A 22,007-nucleotide genomic window follows, 5' to 3' on the forward strand; every position below is an offset into this window, starting at 1 on the left:
TTACCAATAAAATTAATCATGTCCTAAGAGATTAGGACATATTGAATACTTAAATATTCAATATTTGCCCTGATATATTGAATATTTATCCAGAAAGTTCTAGATATCCAGTAGTCAAGAAAGTACTACAATATCAAATTATAATTTTCATTATTTATGCAATAAACTTGATAAACAAGTCCAAAAAGACTAGTGGGAATGATTAAGAAACAAAATTTCTGTTGCTCATCACGCTTTGTGAAACTGGTGAATGATCAATCTAATTTGTATCTGATATGAATGTTTATCTTCAGTGCATCTTACATTATGGACACATCCAGCTGGCCATATAGAAAACAAGTTTATTTGGGTCCCAAATAGTTTTGGGTTTTTATGTGCTTTGGTGAAAAAGATTGTAACAAACATGAAATAATGTAGGGTGAAAACAGAAGTTACTCTAGATTAGGAACATGAAACTTGGTTTCTAGTATCTACTTCTCTATAAATTGGATGGCTAAGGATATCATTGTCATTTAAGTTTTTAGGGCATTATTAATTTATCTGTTAAATTGGAGGGGGAGGTGGGGAAGAGATTGCTCTTGGACTAGATGATTTCTAAAGGTGCCAAAACTTTTTCAGCAAATTATTCATTGGCTCAAATTTTATATGAATAATATTTTAGAATACAGTGAAAGTTAACTCAGTTTATTAGTCATGCTCATTGTGAGCATGGAAAAAAACTCCATTAGAAAATAATTCAAACATGAAGAAAATGGAAAAAGTGCATTATATGACAAAATGAGATAAATTGTCTTTAGTTATGAGGAAACAGAGGGGTTATAATGTTACAATTCTATAAGGTAGGAAGGCCAAATGGGATAGAGGGAAAGAATCAGGAAACTATGTGAATCAGGAGACCATGGCTGTAATCCTCATTCCATCTCTAACTTTTTAATCTTGTACAGATCCCAAAATCTGTGATCATGTTCTGTAAAATAGTATCAATCAGCTCTAAGGGGTCTGTGTGAAAATCAGAAGAGATAATATGCTTAAAAGCACTTTGAAAAGTTGTGTAAATCTGAGATATTAGCATTATAGTACATCAGGAATTATCACTAGAATGCTGTTCACAATTTCATGGTTTTAAACTAACTATTGTGGAAAAGTTATTTTTTAATCATTTTTAAGAAAAGAATACAGAACATGTCAGAGAATTATATAACAAACACCCTCCCCCTAAAATTAAATGTAAATCATTTGTTACATTTGCTTCACTTTTTTAAAGAGATAGAGTCTTGCTATATTGCCCAGGCTGGACTCAAACTCCTTGCCTCAAGTGATCCTCCTTCCTCAGTCTCCCAAGTAGCTAGGAGTACAGGCACAAGCCACAGCATCTAGCTGCTTTATATTTTTTTAAAGATATAAAACATTGCAGTTATAGATGAAGTCCTCTTTAGTGCTTCTTCACCCATATCAGCCTATAATGAATTTGGTATGTATCCTTTCCATCTATATTTTTATACTTTACTATAAAAGTGTATGTCCACAAATAAAGTATTGGTTTATTTTTAAGATTCACATACATTGTAAAATTCACAGCAGATTTTACTCATTTTGACACTGTTCATTTTTCATTGCTTTTATAATCTAACCACATTACCTATAGCTCTGGTTTAAGTACTCAATAGTATATATGCATTAGTATTCAATCTATGAATATATCACAATTTATTCACTAAAAAGTACTTGTGTAGCCAGAATATGTTCACTAAGTTAAAAAATAAAGTCTTAAGTAAATGTTTAGATACAGAAAGGACCTTAGAGATCATCTGGTGCAGATTTCTTAAGCTGTGGTTCATAGACCCTTTTCTATGAGTGTTAGAATGTCTGAGAAATTTGAGTGTCTATGGATATAAGTGTTTTCTATAGAAAGGGCCAAAGCTTTGATCATGTTTTCAAAGAGATACATGTGCCAAATAGTTATTTATCTTGAGAACCTGTGATCTAGTTGTACTCTCTCATTTGACATATAAGGAGACTAAGGTCAAGAGAGGTTAAATAATTTACACAAAATCATAGTGATAATATAGCCTGTTCATAGACCCTGATCTATGTATATTGCCTTTCCAAAACAGCACATTGCTGGGGTTTTGCACTTGCATGTTTGTTGATTTCTTATACGGTAAGATATGAATTAAGTTCCTTTCACTTTTTAGTCCAACCTTTTTTTTCTCCTTTTAATTATTATCCACTGCTGGTGAGGAGGTGGTAAAATTAGTACACTCCTCTATTACTGGTGGTATTCTAAATTGGTATAGTCTTTTGGAAAATAATATGAGATGATGAAGTGCCAATTAAACATTCATAGACTTTTGCCTCAGTAATTTTCATATTGAGAAAAATTTCCAAAAATTTAACGAAGCTACATGCGCAAAATGTTTCTCAAAGTAGTATTTGTAATAGTGGAAAATGTTCACCATTAGGGTAACAGATAAATCAGAGTATGTCCATTCCACAGACTACTATGTAGGCAATACAATTAAGGTTTTATGAGATGTTAAATGATAGTAGGAAATGCTTACAACATAACATTAGGTGAAAAAAGGGTTACAAAATCTATTTACTTTATGATCACAACTTTGTAAACAAAATCTGCACAGGAGAAAAAAACTAGAAGTAAATATAAAACATGATAACTGGTAGTTGTTTTTTTTCTTGATGTCAAATCTTAGGTAATGCAGTTATGGTCATAATTTTTTAAAGGTAAACAAAAATAATACTATCATTGGCTCCAAATGCAACGAATTATATATTTCCCATAGATTTATCATCTTAAAAATATTCAAAGACTTTCCTTTTGCAATACAATTTTGTAAGCACAAGAATGCTGTCTTCAGAAGTACATGTGAGATTACCAATTACAGGTTGGTTGATTGCACTCAAAAAGCAGTTGGCCAAATAGCTTCTCAAATTCCATATTACAAAGTTGGAAGCTGATTTTTAAATTGTCCTTAGTGAATAGGATTGGCTTATGCATTTACTAGACAAAAATAATCATTTTTTAATTTTATGTTTTGTATGAAATCAGAAAGATATTTTCCCAAAAGCACGGTTTTCTTTCTAATGTTTTGATGTTTAAATTCATTATTTTAGTGTAAACATTTTCCTAGTGTAGGGTCTGCTTTATGATCTTGCCATATCTTCTTATTTTGATTTTTCTGTTTAGTAGAGTTATCAAATGAAAACAAGCATGTGGTCGTCTAAAATCAATTCATTTCCAGTTTTTCGCTGCAGACACACATACTCAAGCTTGCACAAGAGCTAAACCAGCAGGGGGCGAAATACAATAGGAATAAATTTGACAAGCCATATAGATTTTTCTTACTTTAGTGACAGAGCAATAACAAAAAAATCCAGCATCACCACAAAGCAGTTGGTACTCCAATTTAAAGTGATGCCGTCTCCATATATCTTATAGCGATTGAGTTGTAAAGAGAAGAATGCAGGTTTATTTTAGCACTTCCAGTTAATTTGTCTAGAACATTGCAGAGGCGGGATAAACCATGATGAACTGCTATTGTCCTTATCTTTCCTCTGATTTGTATAATTCCTCCACTCAAATGGGTGGACACTTTTCTGTGGCTTGAGAGGGTGTTTTCCATTCTTCTTTCTTTGCGTAGCTGCGGAGCTTTGCTGTTGTGGACCGATTTTAAATTATTCAAATTACCGATCCAGGTTTGGCAATATGGACAGAATGAGGGACTGGCAGAGCTCATTTGCAGGGTAGGACCCCCGGCTCATCATCCCAGACAGTAATATAATCCTGTAGCCTTGAAGTCTGATTTTTACAGTGGCCAGTGTTCTAACAGATATTCACGATAAAGGAGGAAGAAAGGTTATAAAAACACAAATGACCAACAGCTCAGGACTGATAATGGAAACAAAATCTGTTATGACCTCTGTTACAGAAATGCGTTTGAATGCAGAAATGGATTTTATTTCTTTATCTTCGTTGGATATTCTCCCGAAGGATCTATGAAAAACGACCAGTCTCCATTTGAGCCAAATTCCGGCTTATTTTGTTGTTGGTCTCGACCTGTCAGTTCGGCGGTTGCTTTCCCACCTTAAATTCGATTTGTCACAATTTCTTCTTTGTTATTCGTTAAATATCAGCTTCTTCCTCTATCGGCTTAAACAAAAAAGAGGAAGGAACTTTGTGAATGAAGAAGTCGTTTATCGGGGAGAAAAGGGCAAGCTGATGAATGCTCTCCTGTAGGTTTTTGGTGAAGATATGGTTCTGTACTTCCAAACCTTTGCAATTTTATTTTGAGAGCGAGAGACTTAACTAGGTCCTGAGCTGAACGTTAACGTTAACCAGCTGATGGGAGCACCTGTCAGTCGTCGGGAGCACCGCCTCAGCGGGCGGCGGAGTGCGGGAAGTCAGCCATCCGCCCACAGCTCGAAGACTCTGGGAAGTAAAAGGATAGGGCAGCTTGCCCGCACCCAAAATGGCGGCCGGAGCTCTGCGCGATGGCGCCTGCGCAGGGGTAAGCGTTCTGTGACACTAATTTCCCTGGAGTGTCCTCCCCCACCCTCCAGCACCCACCAGCGCCCGGTCCCGACCTAGCCACCTGCGCCCGGAAGTGACGTGTCGGCGGCAGCGGTTCCCCCGCTGCATGATGGGAGAGTGTGTGGAGTGGGCGGGGGGTCTCCGCGGAGGAGGTGGAGGCGGCGGCGGCGGCGGAAGAGGGCGGAGGGTAGTGGGATGGGGGTCCCGCGGCAGCGCCGAAACTCCGGGTGGGCGTCCATGGCGCTGCTGCGCTGACAGGGCTGTGAGCAGCTGGCCTTCCGCTCTCACCAGTTCCGCGTCGGAACAGACGGTTCTTCCCCGGGGAGCCAGTTCCTCCCCGGGCCCCTGAGCCATGCCCATCGCGGCCGCCCCGAACGAGCCAGGTAAGCGCCGCCGCTCCGCTCCCCAGCCGCTCGGGGGAAAGAGGGTACGGGGACCCGGCCCGGCCCACCAGCCAGACTCTCCCCCGGGCCGGGAGCACCTGCCCGCCGCGGAGCCGGGGGCTGCGAGGAAGGAGCCGGGCCTGCGGGCTCTAGGCTCGGGCTCTCCTAGCTTCTGCGGCGCCTGCGGGAATACAGCTGGCGGCGGCCGAAGCGCACGGCCACCTCATTGCCATCCCGGGCACCGGCCGGGCAAGTGTGAGCCGTTCCCTCGGCGGCCATCGCCGGTTCGTCCTGTCCCTTCTTTTCCACCTGCCCAAAGCTCCACGCCGGCCGCTTTCTCCCGGGAGCTGTTGAGAAGTTTGGGGCTTTGCTCGGGCTTCCTCTTTCTCCCTCCCCCTCCCTCGTGACAGGTGTAAACACTGCCTGCTTCGCTGAGGCCCGAGGCCGGCCGCGACCGGAGTGTGCTGCTTCCAAGGGTCTCTGAAGCAAGCGGATTTTGAATCCTCCAGCAGGCAGAGGAGACGGCCCCAAAGCTTATATGCACTGAGAGTGTCTTTTCTGCTGTCTTCTTGCACTCTTCAAGAAATTATCTGCGTCTCTCCGGATTGCGTTGGAAAAGTTGGACCATTATTTAAGCGCCTGGTTTGGCAGGTGCAGCGTCTTGCTTGGGGTAGGGACAGAGTATGGGGTGAGCGTTGGTAGGGTCCTTGCTCTATTAGGAAAGTAGTGGGAATCGCTAGTTTTTTTTTTCTTTTTGGTTTATGCAAGTTATACTGAGTCTTCTATTGGGACTGAGGGAAGGACTGACTAACTCATACGTGTAAATATTTTCGGGGGGGGTGGTGAACAAAAGCAATGGTTCTGTTTCAAAGTTCTCACTTTAGGAGAAGTAAAGTAGAACTTTGTGAGCTTTTCTTAAGGTATAAATCTTGCTTCTACTGGCTACGTTCGCCTCTGAGGATTTTTTGGGGGAGGGGGAGGGAAAGGGAACTACACAGCGTTTATCGTTGGTGTTACGTTTGATTGTTGCTTTCGGTTAAACTCTTAGACATAAACATATATGCTAAACTCTAGGGGCAACAAATGTTTCAACACTCTTGTGTTAATATAATTAGCACAGTTACCTGCATTTTATATGCTTTACCGGTATAAATGTTGGCTTTTGTAGTCATTTTTAATACTTTGCAGAAGTATATTTGTTCAGAGTATCTGTGGTAGTCGTCTAAGTTTTGTCCATAAAGATATTTTCACATGGATTAAAAGATCCTATGTAAAACATCTAGCCCAGTAAATGGCACCATGCTCATTAGATCTAGTTCCTTTATGTATGTATCAAACTAGATATATTAATTGATCTTCAAAGTACATATGTATTTTTAAATCTTTAAAAAAACTCCTGAAAGAAATTCACTGGAAGTCACATAATATGTAGGGCTTTTTAAGTTTTGATTTTTTTTTGATCTTTTGACTTAGAGACTGTTATAAAAATAATTCTTTACCAAAACAAAGATAATGTGTCCATAACCGCATTGATAAATTTTGCAGAATCCAGTTGTCTTTATGAAAATCGTATAACCTAGGTGAATCCTATTATAAGACATCATTTTAAATTTTAGTTTGTTGTGCTTGCAGTTAGTGACAAACTAGTTCAGTAAAATAGTGAAATTTGAGTACCAAATGATGTTTTGTGTGAAATCTAAAGTGCGTTCCTCAACAGGCAAAGAAGTCTTTGACTAGTACCTCCTTGAGGGATTGCCCCTTCTCTCCCAGCTCTTCCCCCAGATCTCATGAAAGGAGGGAGCTAAGTATTTAGATATTTTTAAATCATCAAAAGTTATTTAAATAAAATGTTTATATTCTAATTTAATGTTACCTATAATTTGTAAATTTAAAAATAAAGATTTGTTCTCTCTATTCTTAGCACTTTCAATTCCTCTTTAAGTAGGCTAGTGAAACTTTCCAGCCTGAACTTCGTTTTTAGTTTTTCTGCAATTTTGAAAATATCTGGCATTATATGAAATTTACATCTCATTTTGGTAATTAATCTTTCCGAATCTATGTGTATATAGATAGATAGATAGATAGATAGATAGACAGACAGACACACAATCATGGGTCCTTTAACAGCATTATATGATAATTGCTAACACTAATATATATACTGCTTCCTATGAGCCAGATTACTTTTCTAAATGCTTTATATACAGTATATTAACTCATTTAATCCTCACAAAAACCCTATAGGGTAGTAGGAAGTATAATCCCCCATTTTTCAGAGAGGAAACTGAGGCATATTGAGTAACTTGCCTAAGGTCAAACATCTGGTAAGTGAGAGAACCAGAATATAACATTTATATAGTTTTAAAACTTGCAAAACTACATTGTATATTTTCTGTGATTTATGGAATATGTAGCAAAAGTACAACATGCATGGGAATGATAAATACCAAGTCAGAATAAAAGTTACCTCTGGAGAACTGGAGAGGAATAAAAGATCTAGAGGGAACTGTGGGTTTATAAATATTTTACTATCTTTAAAACATGAAGCAGATTTGCTAAGAGATTAAGATTTAACACAGCTAGATGGTGGGTACTTGCTCATTCTTTAGGGCTTTTTTCTAAGCTTTGTTGTATGCTTGAAATTCTTCATAATAAAAAGTTTAGGTATTTAAAACACATCGTATCGTTGTCTTTCAGCACTGTATATTTAAAAAGAAGACAGGAAAGGATTTAGTGTTACTTTGTGTTGACTTCCTTTTAAAATACAAGGAGTTTCTAAGTTAAAAATAATTGAATTAAGAATTGTTGGGCGGGGCGCGGTGGCTCACGCCTGTAATCCTAGCACTCTGGGAGGCCGAAGCGGGAGGATCGCTCAAGGTTAGGAGTTCGAGACCAGCCTGAGCAAGGCGAGACCCCCGTCTCTATTAAAAATAGAAAGAAATTAGCTGGACAACTAAAAATATATATAGAAAAAATTTGCCAGGCATAGTGGCACATACCTGTAGTCCCAGCTACTCAGGAGGCTGAGGCAGAAGGATTGCTTGAGCCTGGGAGTTTGAGGTTGCTGTGAGCTAGGCTGACGCCACGGTACTCTAGCCCAGGCAACAGAGTGAGACTCTGTCTCAAAAAAAAAAAAGGAATTGTTGCCTTCTCCAGGTTCCTCCGAATTAACTTCCCTGGCCTGGGCTCTTCTCCATTGCTGCCAACCATCTCAACAGCCCTGTATCACACTCATAGTTTCTATTTCTGACCTTACCCTAGGGTAGCAGCTCATAGGTCTGTGGATTAAATCTATTCCCTGCGAAAGGGAAAAGGTCAGGAACTATTCCAGTCAGTGGGGAGGAAGGGAGGAGGTGGGGAATCATTGTTCATTGGTTTGGGAGAAGTGAAAAGAGGAGGAAAATAGAGATTTACGATTCCTTCCTATCATGTCCCTACCACCCTTATTCCAAATAACTAACTAACTTAAAGGTAAACCTTGCAAAGATAGATTCCTCATAAATTAAAGGTTAATTTATAAGCACTATATTAGTAGTTACCAGGGGGAAATTACATAGTAAATGAGATTAAATTCACCGTAGGTTCTATTTATGTAAATATTTACAGTATGCCATAAACCATTTCAACTAAATATCTACCAGCACCTTCATTAATACTACAAATATTGATTGAGCACCTGCTCTATGTAAGGCCCTGTTCTAGCTAGGTGCTGGGGATAAGAAAAAAAATCTGCCTGCTTAGAGCTTCAGTTTCTTTGTTTTTGTGTTTGGGACAGACAAGCAAAACAACAGTAAGTCAGGAGATGATGTTAAGTATCATCATCAGAACAATAGAGTTAGTTTTGGGGCATAGGAGAGTGCTGACCTTTGTACTTTGAGCCAGGAGTAGGGATGTTGGTAGGGCTTGCTGTTTATGTAGGGTGGGGTCAGAGAAGGTTTGAACTTGGAGGGGAGGCAAATACAGGGATGAGTGGTAGAGGCAGAAGTGTGCCTGGAATGTTCAAGGAATTATAGCAGAGAAGTCCAGTGTGGCTAGAATAGAGTGATCAAGTAGAAGAGCAGTAGGAGATGTGATCAGAGTTAGAGGGTGAGAGGGCAGTTTTGTAGGGTTTTTATAGAAATTCTAGTGACTTAGGCTTTTTACTGTGTGAGATGGGAAGCCATCACAGAGTTTTTGAGTAAAAGTGTGAGATAAACTTATGTTTTAAAATGGTCTGTCTGGCTGCTGTATAAAAAATAGACTATAGGATTACAAGACTGGAGGCAGAAAGACACAGGAGGTGGTTACAGTGATACAGCTAAAAAGACATGGTAGTGGCTCGAACCAAGTTGGTTAGCAGCAGTTGATAAGAGGTGATAGAATAGTTTCTTGAATTGGAACCTCCACTAATTCCCCCATTGCTAAACTCAAAAAACTTAACAATGGCACTCCCTTCTGAAAATTCAAGGCCCTCACAAACTATGTTTCCAGCTTATTGCCTACTCCCTTCATATATCCTACATTCTAACCAAACTCCATTATGTGTCTTACTGTTCCTTGACAGTGGCCCCATGCTTTATCTTCAGTGCCTACCAATTCGTCTGTCAATTAAATCCTTCTTGTTTCAAATTTCCACCTTCATGAATCTTTTTCTCATTTTCACCATTTTTTGTCTTTCCAATCAAGTGTGATCTTTTTCTTAGAATCCTGGTAGCCATATTTTATTTCATATGTTGTTTATATTTTGTCTTATATTACTTTTACTCTTATATTATTCCTCCTAAGTAATTGTAAGTTTCTTTAACGCTGTGACTCCTTTTACTTAGTTCTACCCCTTACAAAGGTGAGCACAATTTTGTATGTAGTAGCTGCTTGGAAATAGTGGATGTATATATATTTTAATTTTAAAAATAGTCTTGGCCGGGCACAGTGGCTCACCCCTGTAATCTTAGCACTCTGGGAGGCTGAAGCTGGTGGATTGTTTGAGCTCAGGAGTTCGAGACCAGCCTGAGCCAAGAGCGAGACCCCGTCTCTACTAAAATTAGAAAGAAATTAGCTGGACAACTAAAAATATATATAGAAAAAATTAGCCGGGCATGGTGGTGCATGCCTGTAGTCCCAGCTCCTCGGGAGGCTGAGGCAGGAGGATTGCTTGAGCCCAGGAATTTGAGGTTGCTGTGAGCTAGGCTGACGCCATGGCACTCTAGCCTGGGCAACAGAGTGAGACTGTCTCAAAAAAAAAAAAAAAAGTGTTATATTACAGGAGCATCACAGAATGTGGACAAGCAAAAAACCCCATTTTTTAAACAAAACAAGAGATCTCTCACTGTTAACAGTTTATATAATCATATTTCCCCACACATTTATATATATGTGTGTGTACTTTTTACCAGAGTGAAGTAAGTTCACATACTGTTTTCTAGATTTTTTATTTTGTTAAGTCTGCTAGTTTAGTCATCTACACTAATACTCAAGACCACATTCAAATTCTTCCCCAATTCACCCAGAAATTTCCCCTTGCAGCTGATTTACCCAAATCAGTATTCACTCCATATTCTGTTTTTCTGGTTATTAAAATTATGAAAAGGTAAATGCTTATATAGAAAATTGAGAAAAATGTGGAAAAGTGAGAGGAAAAGTGGCATGTCCCATGATGGCAGGGACTCATCTATTTTAATGCCTGGCATGAAGTAGCACTAAATAAATATGTGTTAAAAGGAATAACAGGAAAAAAATCACTGGTCATCATGCTATACAAATAGAAAACTTAACATTTTGATTGCCCTTCAGTTTTGTTTTTTTAAAAAATATGAATATATGAGTATGTGAGTACATCATACATATACATATGAATCTTATTGCACAGATTTTTCTTTTACTTAACTATTGTGAGTATTTGCTCATGTTATTAACTATTCCTTAAAACATGATTTTTAATGGCTGTATATAATGCCATCATGTGAGGTTCAAGTTGTCTCTGGTGACTGTTACCCACTGATTGGGTTTTTCCAGTTTTTACTACCATAGAAGAGCATCTTGGTGAACAAGTTTGTACATAAATCTTTGACCTTGTTTTTGGTTATTTCCATAGGATCAAGTCTTAGACGTGGAGTTACTAAATCAAAGGGAAAGCCAATTGCTTTCCAAGAGATTATAATAAAATCATTCCTATCAGCAGTGCTTGAGTACCCATCTCCCTGTAATTTCCTCAGGTGATCAGTAAATATGCAGTTTTTAAAATTACCTGAATTTTTATTTTGGATTTAGGCTTTTCAGCAATGTGGAATGTTTGTATTAATATAATTTAAAGTTTTGAAGGATTGAAACCTGAGATGTGTCCTTGTTTGATAAGAGGTTAAACTTGCTTAATGCCATGTTCTTTTTAAAGTAACTGATTCTGTTAGCAAGCTATTAAAGTACAAGAAATACAATTTTATCTTCTACAACCATGTTGTCTGATACAATAGCCAGTAGCCACACATGAAATGAAGCTGGTCCAAATTAAGATGTGCTTTAAGTATAAAATACACAGCAGATTTCAAAAACTAATGTGAAATATATCAATATTTTACATTTACATTGATCACATATTTTGGATGCTTTGGGTTAAGTAAAATAAATTAAATTTCATCTGTTTCTTTTTTAATGTGGCTCCTAGAAAATTTTAAATTGCATATATGGCTTCATTTCAGTTGGACAGTACTGCCCTAGAACATGACACTGACTTCTTTTTTTATGGAGAAGAAATACAAAATTAACTTCACTGTTTTAGAAAGTAGTAAATAGATTTTTAAAAATTACATATTACATTTAAATCTGTCAGTGTTTTTCATAGTATACCCAGCTTACACAGTTTTTTACTTATAAGCATTTGATTACAAACTTACTACACTTTTTATTCTATGAAAGAAATATTTGTAGGAGGATTTTGAGGAGGGTGTTAAATTAGGAAACTTACCTGAGGAATTGATCTCTCACCTAAAAATTGAAGGATGTGTGAGGCAATGGGACTGCAAATGCAAAGACGCTGTGGTGCAAGGGAATGTTATTGTCTGCCTTTCAAAAACAGAAAGAAGGCCTAGCTTAGAGCACTGGAAACAATGGGGGAAGGGAGAAGTATGGCTAGAGAGATAGGAATAGCTTATGGGCTTTGTTAAAGTTTTTTTAATTTAAATCTTTATCACTAGCAGGGGATTGATACGATCAGATTTGACTTTTTAAAAGATTGCTTGTGTTGGACATCACTGAATACTAGTTAGGGAGACTAGTTTAGATGATAATGGCAGTTTAGACCAGCATGGAGTCAGAGGAGCTGAAAAGAGGTACAGATATTCCAGAATTGAGGGGTTTGTGAAGTAAAATCATCCTTTAGAGATAGTGGAGGGTAAGGAACTTTGTCAAAGCTCCTTAAGTTTCTGGCTTAGTGACTAGGTGGATGGTGGAGCCATTCACTGAGTTAGAGAGCCCTGGAAAATGACCAGGTTTAAGGAAGAAGAGCTTGAGCTCTGTTCTTGGTAAGCCCAGTTTGAGGTCTTCGAGGAATTCAGGTGGAGAGGTCTATCTAGTAGAGTTGGCTTTGCTGGGCTGTAGAGATAAATCTAGGAGTCCTAGAATGTGGTAATTATAAGCCTTAGGTGGATGAGATTGTTAGGGAAAGTTGAATAAGGATGAAACCTGGATACTACTAATTTAAGTGTATTTAATACTTATGAGAAAATTTCAGTATGTTTTAAAGCCTGTTTGTGTAAAAGTGAAAGTAAGGAGTAAGATTAAGTAGGTTAAATACTCACTGTTTGACATATGTATAATCAAGTAGATAATCTCACACATTACTTATTTGATTCTTTGGAAACGTTTACTTTTTTGCTTCAGTGGAAAATAAACCAGGCTTCCTAACTGTCAAACAGGCTGGAGACAATTATGAATAGGTATTGGTATTGTTGCTATATTAATAGATCAAAAGAAAAATTATGCAATTATCTCCATAAATATTGAAAAGGCATTTTAAAACCCATTTCTGATGTTTGTTTGTTTGTTTGTTTTGAGAGAGAGAGTCTCACTCTGTTCCCTGGGCTAGAGTGCCGTGTGGCGTCAGCCTAGCTCACAGCAACCTCAAACTTCTGGGCTCAAGTGATCCTTCTGCCTCAGCCTCCCATGTAGCTGGGACTACAGGCATGCACCACCATGCCCAGCTAATTTTTTCTATATATTTTTAGTTGTCCAGCTAATTTCTTTCTATTTTTAGTAGAGACAGGGTCTCGCTCTTGCTCAGGCTGATCTCAAACTCCTGAGCTCAAACAATCTACCTGCCTCGGCCTCCCAGAGTGCTAGGATTACAGGTGTGAGCCACCGCGCCCCGGCCCTCTGATTGTTTTTAACAAAGCAACTGAAAATAAAAATACTGGATAATTTTTTAATATGATAAAACATATATATCTCAACCCAAAAGTCAGTAACTTAATTAAGGGGAAATATTAGATGCCTACTATCACCACTACTATGAGACTTGGTATTGGAAGCATTAGATAATAAAATCAATACAGAAAAACAGAGACATGAGAATTGGAAAGAAAAAGGTCAGTCTACCCCAATTCCCTTGTGACATGATGTTATACAATATAAATACCAAAAGCTTTCATTTATGTAAACAGTACTTGCCAGTTAGATAGGATGGAAATGAAGGCCCCTATTTACATGAACAGAATAAAGATAAAATACCTAACTTAACAATAAATGTAAAAAGTCTATATTGCTAATAGGTTCAGTTTTTATATTAAATAAAATAAATGTGTGTTTCGGTATACAGGACATCATTCCTAAGTGATTAATGAATTATTTATCACTTGCTATTCTTTAAATCATTCTAAGTGATATGTGATACTTTCCAAAGCAAAACTCCTAGGAGTAGGATTTTTAATACTTGTATACTTTTTAATGAGGCCACCGCTTTTTTTAATGAGTGAAATGAATAGTATTTCTGCCTCAGCCACCCTCCCAAGTGGGTTTTTTTGTGTTTTCTTCTGAGTCACTGCTTATGTTTTATAGTATTTTCTGCTTTGCTATGATCATCTTTCATCTTAATTGTTTATCATGTGTGGATGCAAAAATGTTGACCTGGAGTACTGGCAGATAAAATACTTCTGCTGCAATGACACTCAAAACCTGAAGCATTGATTTTTTTCTTAAGGCTTTTGTTTTTAGTAGCTATTTATAAAAAGTTTTATTTACTAAGAGATAATTTAACTCTTTTTACATGGGACTCTTCTTATACTTTTTACTATATTTAATAGTATCTTCATGCCTAAAAAAAAAAATCCAAGAGTTTCAGCTATCAAAAATTCATATTTTCTCCTGCCTGAAGCCCAAACAGAATACTTGACCATTCATTACTTTTTACTTATAGTTAAGTCTCCATTTTCTCTTACTCCTTTCCATATTTCAGATTTATTCTCCTATATCATAATGGGCCAGCAGATGATGGCTTTCTGTCTCATTGGGTTTCAGAAGTTTAATTGAAGCACAGTGCAAGTGTTAAACCTAAATAAAAAGTTCAGATTACCAGTGACATTTCTTTCTGGAAGTAGAGGAAAGTTTGTTGTTGTTGCTGCCTCTGTTTGCATATTCATTTTCATCTGCCGAGTGAAACTATGATTTTTTTTTTCTGGAGTCAGGGTGTCTTGTTGCCCAGGTTGCTGGCTTGATCATAGCTCACTGTAGCCTCAAACCCCTGGGCTCAAGCAATCCCAGCTCAGCCTCCCAAGTAGCTGGAACTACAGGCATGGACTGTGCCTGGCTATGATTAATTTTTTAAGCATGGTTTTATATTTCTAAAAATTGTATAACATTTAAATTTATACATAATTATAAGTAAAGCTTCAAAAAGGAATAAACAAATTTTTTTGGAAGCTTCCTGGTTAGTAGGAAGTAGTAATTAGATATTTCTAAAATGGAATTTCCCACATCTAGAGCTGTCTGAAATACCTATTTAATGTTTCAAGGATTGTTGCAGTAAATGTTTTTTGGGGGGGGTTTGTTTTTTGAGACAAGATCTTTCTCTGTTGCCCAGGCTGGAATGCAGTTACACGATCATAGTTCATTGCACCGTTGAATTCCTGGCCTCAAGCGATCCTCTTGCCTCAGCCTCCCTAGTAGCTAGGACTACAAGCACATGCCACCACACCGAGCTAATTTTTAAAAACATTTTTTTGGTATAGATGGGGTCTCACCATATTGCCCAGGCTGGTCTTAATCCTTCTCCCTTGGCCTCCTAAAGTGCTGGGATTATGGGCATGAGCCACCATACGTGGCCTCAAGTTTCATTTTTTAGAAAAATATTAAAGATTTAATGTTGTGAACTCTGTTTTTGAAATCTTAAGAATGTTAAATTTCTTACTGATATTCTCAGATAAATGTGTACAACACAACTTTAATATTTACACAATGAATTCATTGTAAGTAAGAGAAAACTTTCTATAAGAAAAAGTACTATTGCAGTGATTTACCTATATCAATGAGTTCAGCAGTTCAGAACTCAGAATATGGAGCTATTATGTTATTATGCAGTTATAAAGTCCAATGATATTCTCTGGGAGCTTGACACAGTGGTTCTCAGTCTGGGTTAATCCATTGGTATCACCTTTGAAACTTTTTTAAAACTACAGATGTTTGGGTCAACCCATTCTATTAAAAAAACCACAAAGCTAAAGTTGAGAACCATTGGTTTATAGCCTCATATAGGAGAAAAACATGAAAACAAATGTGATTCACTTTATTAAATGTAATAGGAGGTGCATCTAAAGAAGGAAAGTTAATTCAGACAGCATGACATAATGAAAAGAACACTGGCTTTGATGGTAGAACCCCACTTTCCATGCTTTTTCTGGGACCATGAACACCTATCTCTTCATCTGTAAAATGGGTTTTTGGTTTTGTTTTGTTTTTTTTTTGTTTTTTTTGAGACAGGGTTTCACTCTATCACCCTGGCTAGAGAGCAGTGGCATCATCATAGCCCACTACAACCTCAAACTGCTGGGCTCAAGGGATTCTCCTGCCTCAGCCTCCTGAGTAGCTGGTACTGCAGGCATGAACCACCGCTCCCAGCTGATTTTTCTGTTTTTTGTAGTGATGGGATCTTGCTCTTTTGTTCTTGCTCAGGCTGGTCTTGAACTCCTGACCTCAAACAATCCTCCTGCCGTGGCCTCCCAAAGTGCTAGGATTACAGGAGTAATCAACTGCACCCAGCTTACAATGGATTTTTGAGATTAAACTGGATAGTGTATGAATAAGCACCATGCACAGTACCTATCACATAATAATTCAATAAATATAGGTGATTTCACTTACTCAGCCTTCACAGAAAATTGAATAGGGTTTTGAATGATTAGTAAATGGATTCTCTGGAGATATAAGAACAATAAATTAAAAGAAATGACATGTATGACAACTTGGAGGTAACATGGTGCCGGTGGAGGAACCAGAGGTGGTTTTGTCTGGCTGGAGCAAAGTGGGAGTATCTTAGCCATGTTGGCTGCAGTAATCCTGGCCAAAAAGAGGCCCTGAAATAAGGTATTGGTCATGAGGTGTTAAAACAAGTACAGTAAGAGATGTTAAAGGGTTAGAACCTTATGATTGATTTAATTTGTGGGACCGGGGTGGTAAAGGGGGAGCAGTCAGCAGTAAGAATCATATCTTTGGACTTAGAATTCAGAATATTGTATAGGAACAAGTAGTTTCTGTTTGCTTTTTGAGTAAAGGTAGACTTCAGTTGTGGAATTAGAGAATATAAGATGTCTCTGGGACATCCAGGTAGAGATGTTTTTAAAAGGCATTTGGGCAGACAGATCTGGAGATCTTGCAGCCCGCAGATAGATAAGGTTTGGGATTATAAACATACAAAAACAAAACTGAAATTTCTTAGTGATAAGAATGTAGAAAAGCCAAGGCCTGCAGAACACTGACAGTTATGAGGCAAGCAGAGGAAGCCAATCCATTGAAGGAGAAAGGATTGGATACAGTAAGTAGGAGGAGAATCAAAAGAGAATGCCTTTCCAAATGGTTTTTTGCTTAAAAATGTATTTTAGACATTTTCCCCTATGAGTTATATATGGATAGCTTTATTTTTAATGGCTGTACTTTTTATTTACCCACTTCCTTATTGATAGATATTTAAATTGTTTCAGTGTTTTTTAAATGGAACATACAATACTGGAATTAACGTTTTTGTGGAAATATCTTTGCATACTTGCATGATGCATCTGTAGGATACATCCTTGCAGATGAAATTGCTTAATTGAAAAAATGTGCATTAAAATATTTGATATATTACTAAATTGCCATAGGGTATGTGAGTTCATATGTACTACTACCAATAGGATCTTTTAGAGAACTTTTACATTGTGGACACTCCACAAAAAAATGTTAGCAAAAAAGAGCATTTCATTTTGTCAAATTGGTTCATTGAAATAGCATAATTTCAGAATGTGTTTTGTCCTTATAAGTGCCAGATCAAGAAAGAGTTCTTTGTTTTAAAAGAAGCCCTGTTCCTTCCTCTTGTATACTGGAAGGAATAATTGGATTTAAAGGAATTGGATCAGAAGGAATGAGAATAGTTTTTTATGCTTTGGATTAGAACCTATTTCTGGTTTGTAAAATCAATTTAGGGGGTTATGACCAGCTTTTAAGAAAAAATGAAATATAACTAAAAATTAGAATACACAACAAGGGTAAATCCTGTTTGCTGAAACTTTTTTTTTTAATGTTGTCATTTAAAATGTATTTCTTCTGTTGGTCACAGGAAAAGTATGAAAAATTCTACTTTATATGGCAAGCTAATTCTCAAATCATTTCTAACTAAAGGTATCTGGTATGTTGCAAATAATAAATGTTATCTATTAATTTTTTTTTTCCCCTTTTACCCTTTAGCCTTTCTACCTCTCAGGAAAAAGTAAAACTTTAAACCAAGCAAAAAACACCATTAAAAAGTCAACCAGAAATCTGTTTGCCACAGAATTCTTTCCATAGTTTTCATGGGGTTGATAGAAGTAGACCCACTTGTGGCATTACCTGTATACACCTCACACATGTACATTCATGATTACTGTTTTGGAATGTGTTCATATTTGATTTTTCAGATACACAAAGCTTTTGTTTTATGATAATTTTCCCCAGAATATCATTGTGTGTTATTACCTGTGGATCATTTATGACTATTCTTAAGCCTGGTTCATTGTCTGGTTTCCTTCTGTCACTTCACATGCCTCTAGGTCATCTTTTTCTCTTAATTGCTGGGTGATCAGAGAACAAATTAAAGTAAAACTAATAGCACTTGGCAAAGACTTAATTTGTGATGTGAATCTGCTATTATGTAGGTCATATTTTATATCCAAATTTGTGAGTTTTAAATTATGCAAGACATTGCTTACTTATTAGCTCAGATAATTCTAACTGCATTTGGTTGCAGTTTTATAACCTTTTTAGAGAAAGATACTTCTTTCTCTAAAAGGTGAGTTGGCTCTCATAGTAGCTGGTTATAATACAGAGAGCAGTGCTGACAGGAAGAGCAACTACAAAAGTGTACATTTTTAGTTACAGACTAGAGAGATGTCTTTGGTTTTGAAAGTCCACACAGTAGTTTATTATTTTGGGTTTTGGAGGGTTTTTTCCTTAGAATATCGTGGACTCTTGAAGTTTAACTTATCAGTCTTGACCAAAATGCTAATTTAAAACTTTACAGCAAGAAATTTATTTTAAAGTATGTCAGCTGTTACTGTCAGCTGATTGCAAAATCATCTGTGGGAAAATTTTCATGAAGTACTGAATAAAGTTGCTGGGGAGCAGAGAATGAGAGCAAGAGAAATTTTGTTGGACTATTCAGAGTAGCATCATGCTCTGGTGACACTAGCTGACACCTCCAATTATGCTCAGAAATTGTCTCAAAGCAAATATTCATGTTAGCCAGGCATGGTGGCTCACGCCTGTAATCCTGGCACTGTGGAAGGCTGAGGCGGGAGGATTGCTTAAGCTCAGGAGTTCAAGACCAGCCTGAGCAAGAATGAGACCCCATCTCTACTAAACATAGAAAAATTAGTTGGGTGTGGTGGCACGTGCCTGTAGTCCCAGCTACTGTGGAGGCTGAGGCAGGAGAATTCCTTGAGCCCAGGAGCTTGAGGTTGCAACTGCACTCTACCCAGGGCAAAAGAGTAAGACTCTGTCTCAAGAAAAAAGAAAAAAATTCATGTTAGCAGATCTTTTAAAAACTCACTACAAATTTTTGTTGTTTAGCTGAGGGTATTTTTTCCCCAGCTTGCATATAAAGTACTGTCCTGTCAACATATTTTTTCTCAGACATGTTGTAGCACAAACGATTGGATTTGTTTTCTTTCACATTCATCACATTTTGGGCCAGTCTCCCTCAGATTCCACTTATTTACCTTGATCAAACTTAGATATTTCCTAACTTATTTGATGGAGCACTAAGAGACCAGAAGTAGAGTTATAGAAATCTAATTGAAGAGAGGGTGGCATGGGGTACAATTCAAGAGTGGTTAGTAGAATAAATGCCCCAACGAGAATGTATTTCATTCACTCCTTCCCTGAGCCAGGCCCTGAAGATGGAGTGGTAAACAACAGAGGCCTGTGCTTGCACAACATTTACAGTCTTTTCAGCTGAAGTAAAGAAACTCTTGCAGGAACAGTTTCAGTGGATTGGTAGGCTGGAAACCAGATTGTGTTGGTTTGAGGAGTGCGTGGGAGGCTATGAAGCGGAGATAGTGAATAGATGTGTCCCTTTTGAGAAGCTTGGTGATAAGGAGGAGGAGAGCTGGAAGGGCACAGAAGAGAGGGTTTTTGTTTTGTTCTGTTCTGATTTGTTTTGAGGATGGAAGAGTCTTGAGCATTTATGGGCTGAAGAGAAAGCATCAGTAGTGATGGAGAAATTCAAAAAGCCCCTGAGCAAGCAATTGACAAGGAGAACAGAAGGTCCAGGGATTATCTGTAGACAAGATTGTGGATATGAGCAAGATATTAGTTAAAGGACATGAAATCGATGTAGTTTCTGCCTTTTAGATTCTATTTTCATTGTAAAGTTTCAGGGATATGAGGATAGAAAATTAGAGTGGCTAATTTATTTTGCCACTATACAATAGGAGCAGAAAGTACTCGGGGGAAAATACTATTTTCCAAGGGCTAATGCATCTGTCTTCGCTGCTTCAGTTTCGTTGCCCTTGTTATCAATAGTTAACCAATGTTATTTATTCTTTTTTGAGTGGAAGTACCTTTTGGGAAAAATAGCTAGTAAACTCTCAAATATTGTCAGTTGATATGATAAGTTAAAAGTAAAACAATCTAATTTTTAAATTTATCTTATTTAATTTTTACATGAAGTTATCCAAACACAAATAAAATGATATGGATTTGTGTAGAAGGGTGAAATGTTCAGTAAAAGAAAATCTTTTTATGGGAATTTTTGAAAACCACCTTCTATTAAGTAACTCTTATTGCTGGTTAACAAGATGATTAGCGCTTGAAGGGTGAAGGTATGTTGCTGCTCATGTAATTAACATTATATATATGATATTTGTACTTTTGTGAATCAATCTTAATGACATCAAACCAGGAAGGCAAAAAATTTTGTTGTCACTTGGCAGTCTGGCTTTTTAAGGGTGATCAACTTAGGAATAAAGATATTTTGCTCACATTTGGTACTATGTACGTTAATATTTGAAACTAGGGATTTGCTTCTTGGCATTTTTGTTGGATATATAGTACTTTCTCAACTTGTAAAAAGTCTTCTTTCTCTTTCTAAATTACTGTGGAAGTTTCAGAAACCTTTTTCTGAATAACTCAGAAATCTTTTAAATTTTACCAGTTACACTAACTTGACACGCTAGTTACACTAACTTGAGAGATTAAACTCTTTAAGCTTTTATTTCTTTATCTGTAAAATGAAGATAATTTCTACCTCATATGAGAGTATTAGGACTAAATGAGATAATTTATGAATGCTCTTCACATAATATGGGCACATAGTAGGCACTCAATAAGTATTACTGTAATATTGACATTGGTGTAACCAGGGAGTGAAAACACATGGATGATACTATTTATTTAACAAATGTCTTAAATAATACTTCATCATATTATGCAGTTGATGATATATTGACATACAATTGGCTTGTCCGATATCTTGTTTTCAAGTTGGCAAGTTAATCATGAGATCTTTTAAAAATATTTCAGCTCTGGGATTGCAGAAGTTTAAACAGCCTTAAAGTTTGCAGCCTCTGTTGAAAGGAGAATGATAGTCCCAAAAAACAAAGAAACAACAAAAACCTTCTCTCAATTCTTTACTAAAAGTATCTACATTTAGGGGCTCTCCCTGTATTTGTTAGCTTCTATTGGGCTAATATGTGAGGACAAACCACCCAAAAAGAAAAAATAAAAATGATCATTTTTGTAGGTTTTTTTTTAGAGCTGTGAAAACTTCTATGAGATCTAGATATATTGAAAATGAAAGCGTACTTACCTTTGGCCAGGTATGGTATGGTGGCTCAGGCCTGTAATCCTAGCACTTTGGAAGGCTGAGGCAGGAGGGTTGCTTAAGGTCAGGAGTTCAAGACCAGCTTGTGTAAGAGCAAGACACCCCATCTCTACAAAAAATAGAAAAATTAGCTGGGCATGGCTGAGTGCGCCTGTAGTCCCAGCTACTTTGGAGGCTGAGCCAGGAGGATCACTTCAGCCCAGGAATTTAAGGTGGTTGCAGGGAGCTATGATGACCCCACTACACTCTAGCCCAGGAGATAGAGCAAGACTCTGTCTCAAAAAAAAAAAAAAAAGAAAAGAAAAATGAAACTGAAAGTTAATTAAAATCCAAATCTTCATGTGGCTCAGAGGAAGGGCTCTTCTATTTCTTTATAACTCTTAAGCAGAATTGTAGGCTGGGCAGATTCGTTGACAGTACATTTTGACATTATGTTAGAATTCTCATAAGGATATTACAGTAAAGATTTTGAAAAATTTGAACTACTGCAATACCAGGCAACATTTGTGATGTAAATTGATGTTGTTGATTGTTTATGTAACATTGTCATACATTTTTCTAA

The 22,007-nt window shown here is 37.2% G+C and overlaps 1 protein-coding gene across 3 annotated transcripts in view; it reads left to right on the plus strand.

The window, feature by feature from the left end:
• The first annotated feature begins 4,627 nt into the window (after positions 1 to 4,627).
• The window catches only part of AFTPH (aftiphilin), a 62,897-nt gene continuing 45,517 nt past the window's right edge, over positions 4,628 to 22,007 (plus strand). For 2 of the 3 annotated variants that reach the window (XM_045549733.1, XM_045549734.1), the window contains exon 1: positions 4,707 to 4,932. The gene's annotated coding sequence lies outside the window, so the exon portion shown is untranslated. Of the gene's footprint in view, positions 4,933 to 22,007 lie in introns of all 3 variants that reach the window. The other variant, XM_045549732.1, reaches the window with a different exon arrangement.

This window comes from Lemur catta, chromosome 4 (assembly GCF_020740605.2).
Source record: "Lemur catta isolate mLemCat1 chromosome 4, mLemCat1.pri, whole genome shotgun sequence".
Taxonomy (NCBI): Eukaryota; Metazoa; Chordata; class Mammalia; order Primates; family Lemuridae; genus Lemur; species Lemur catta.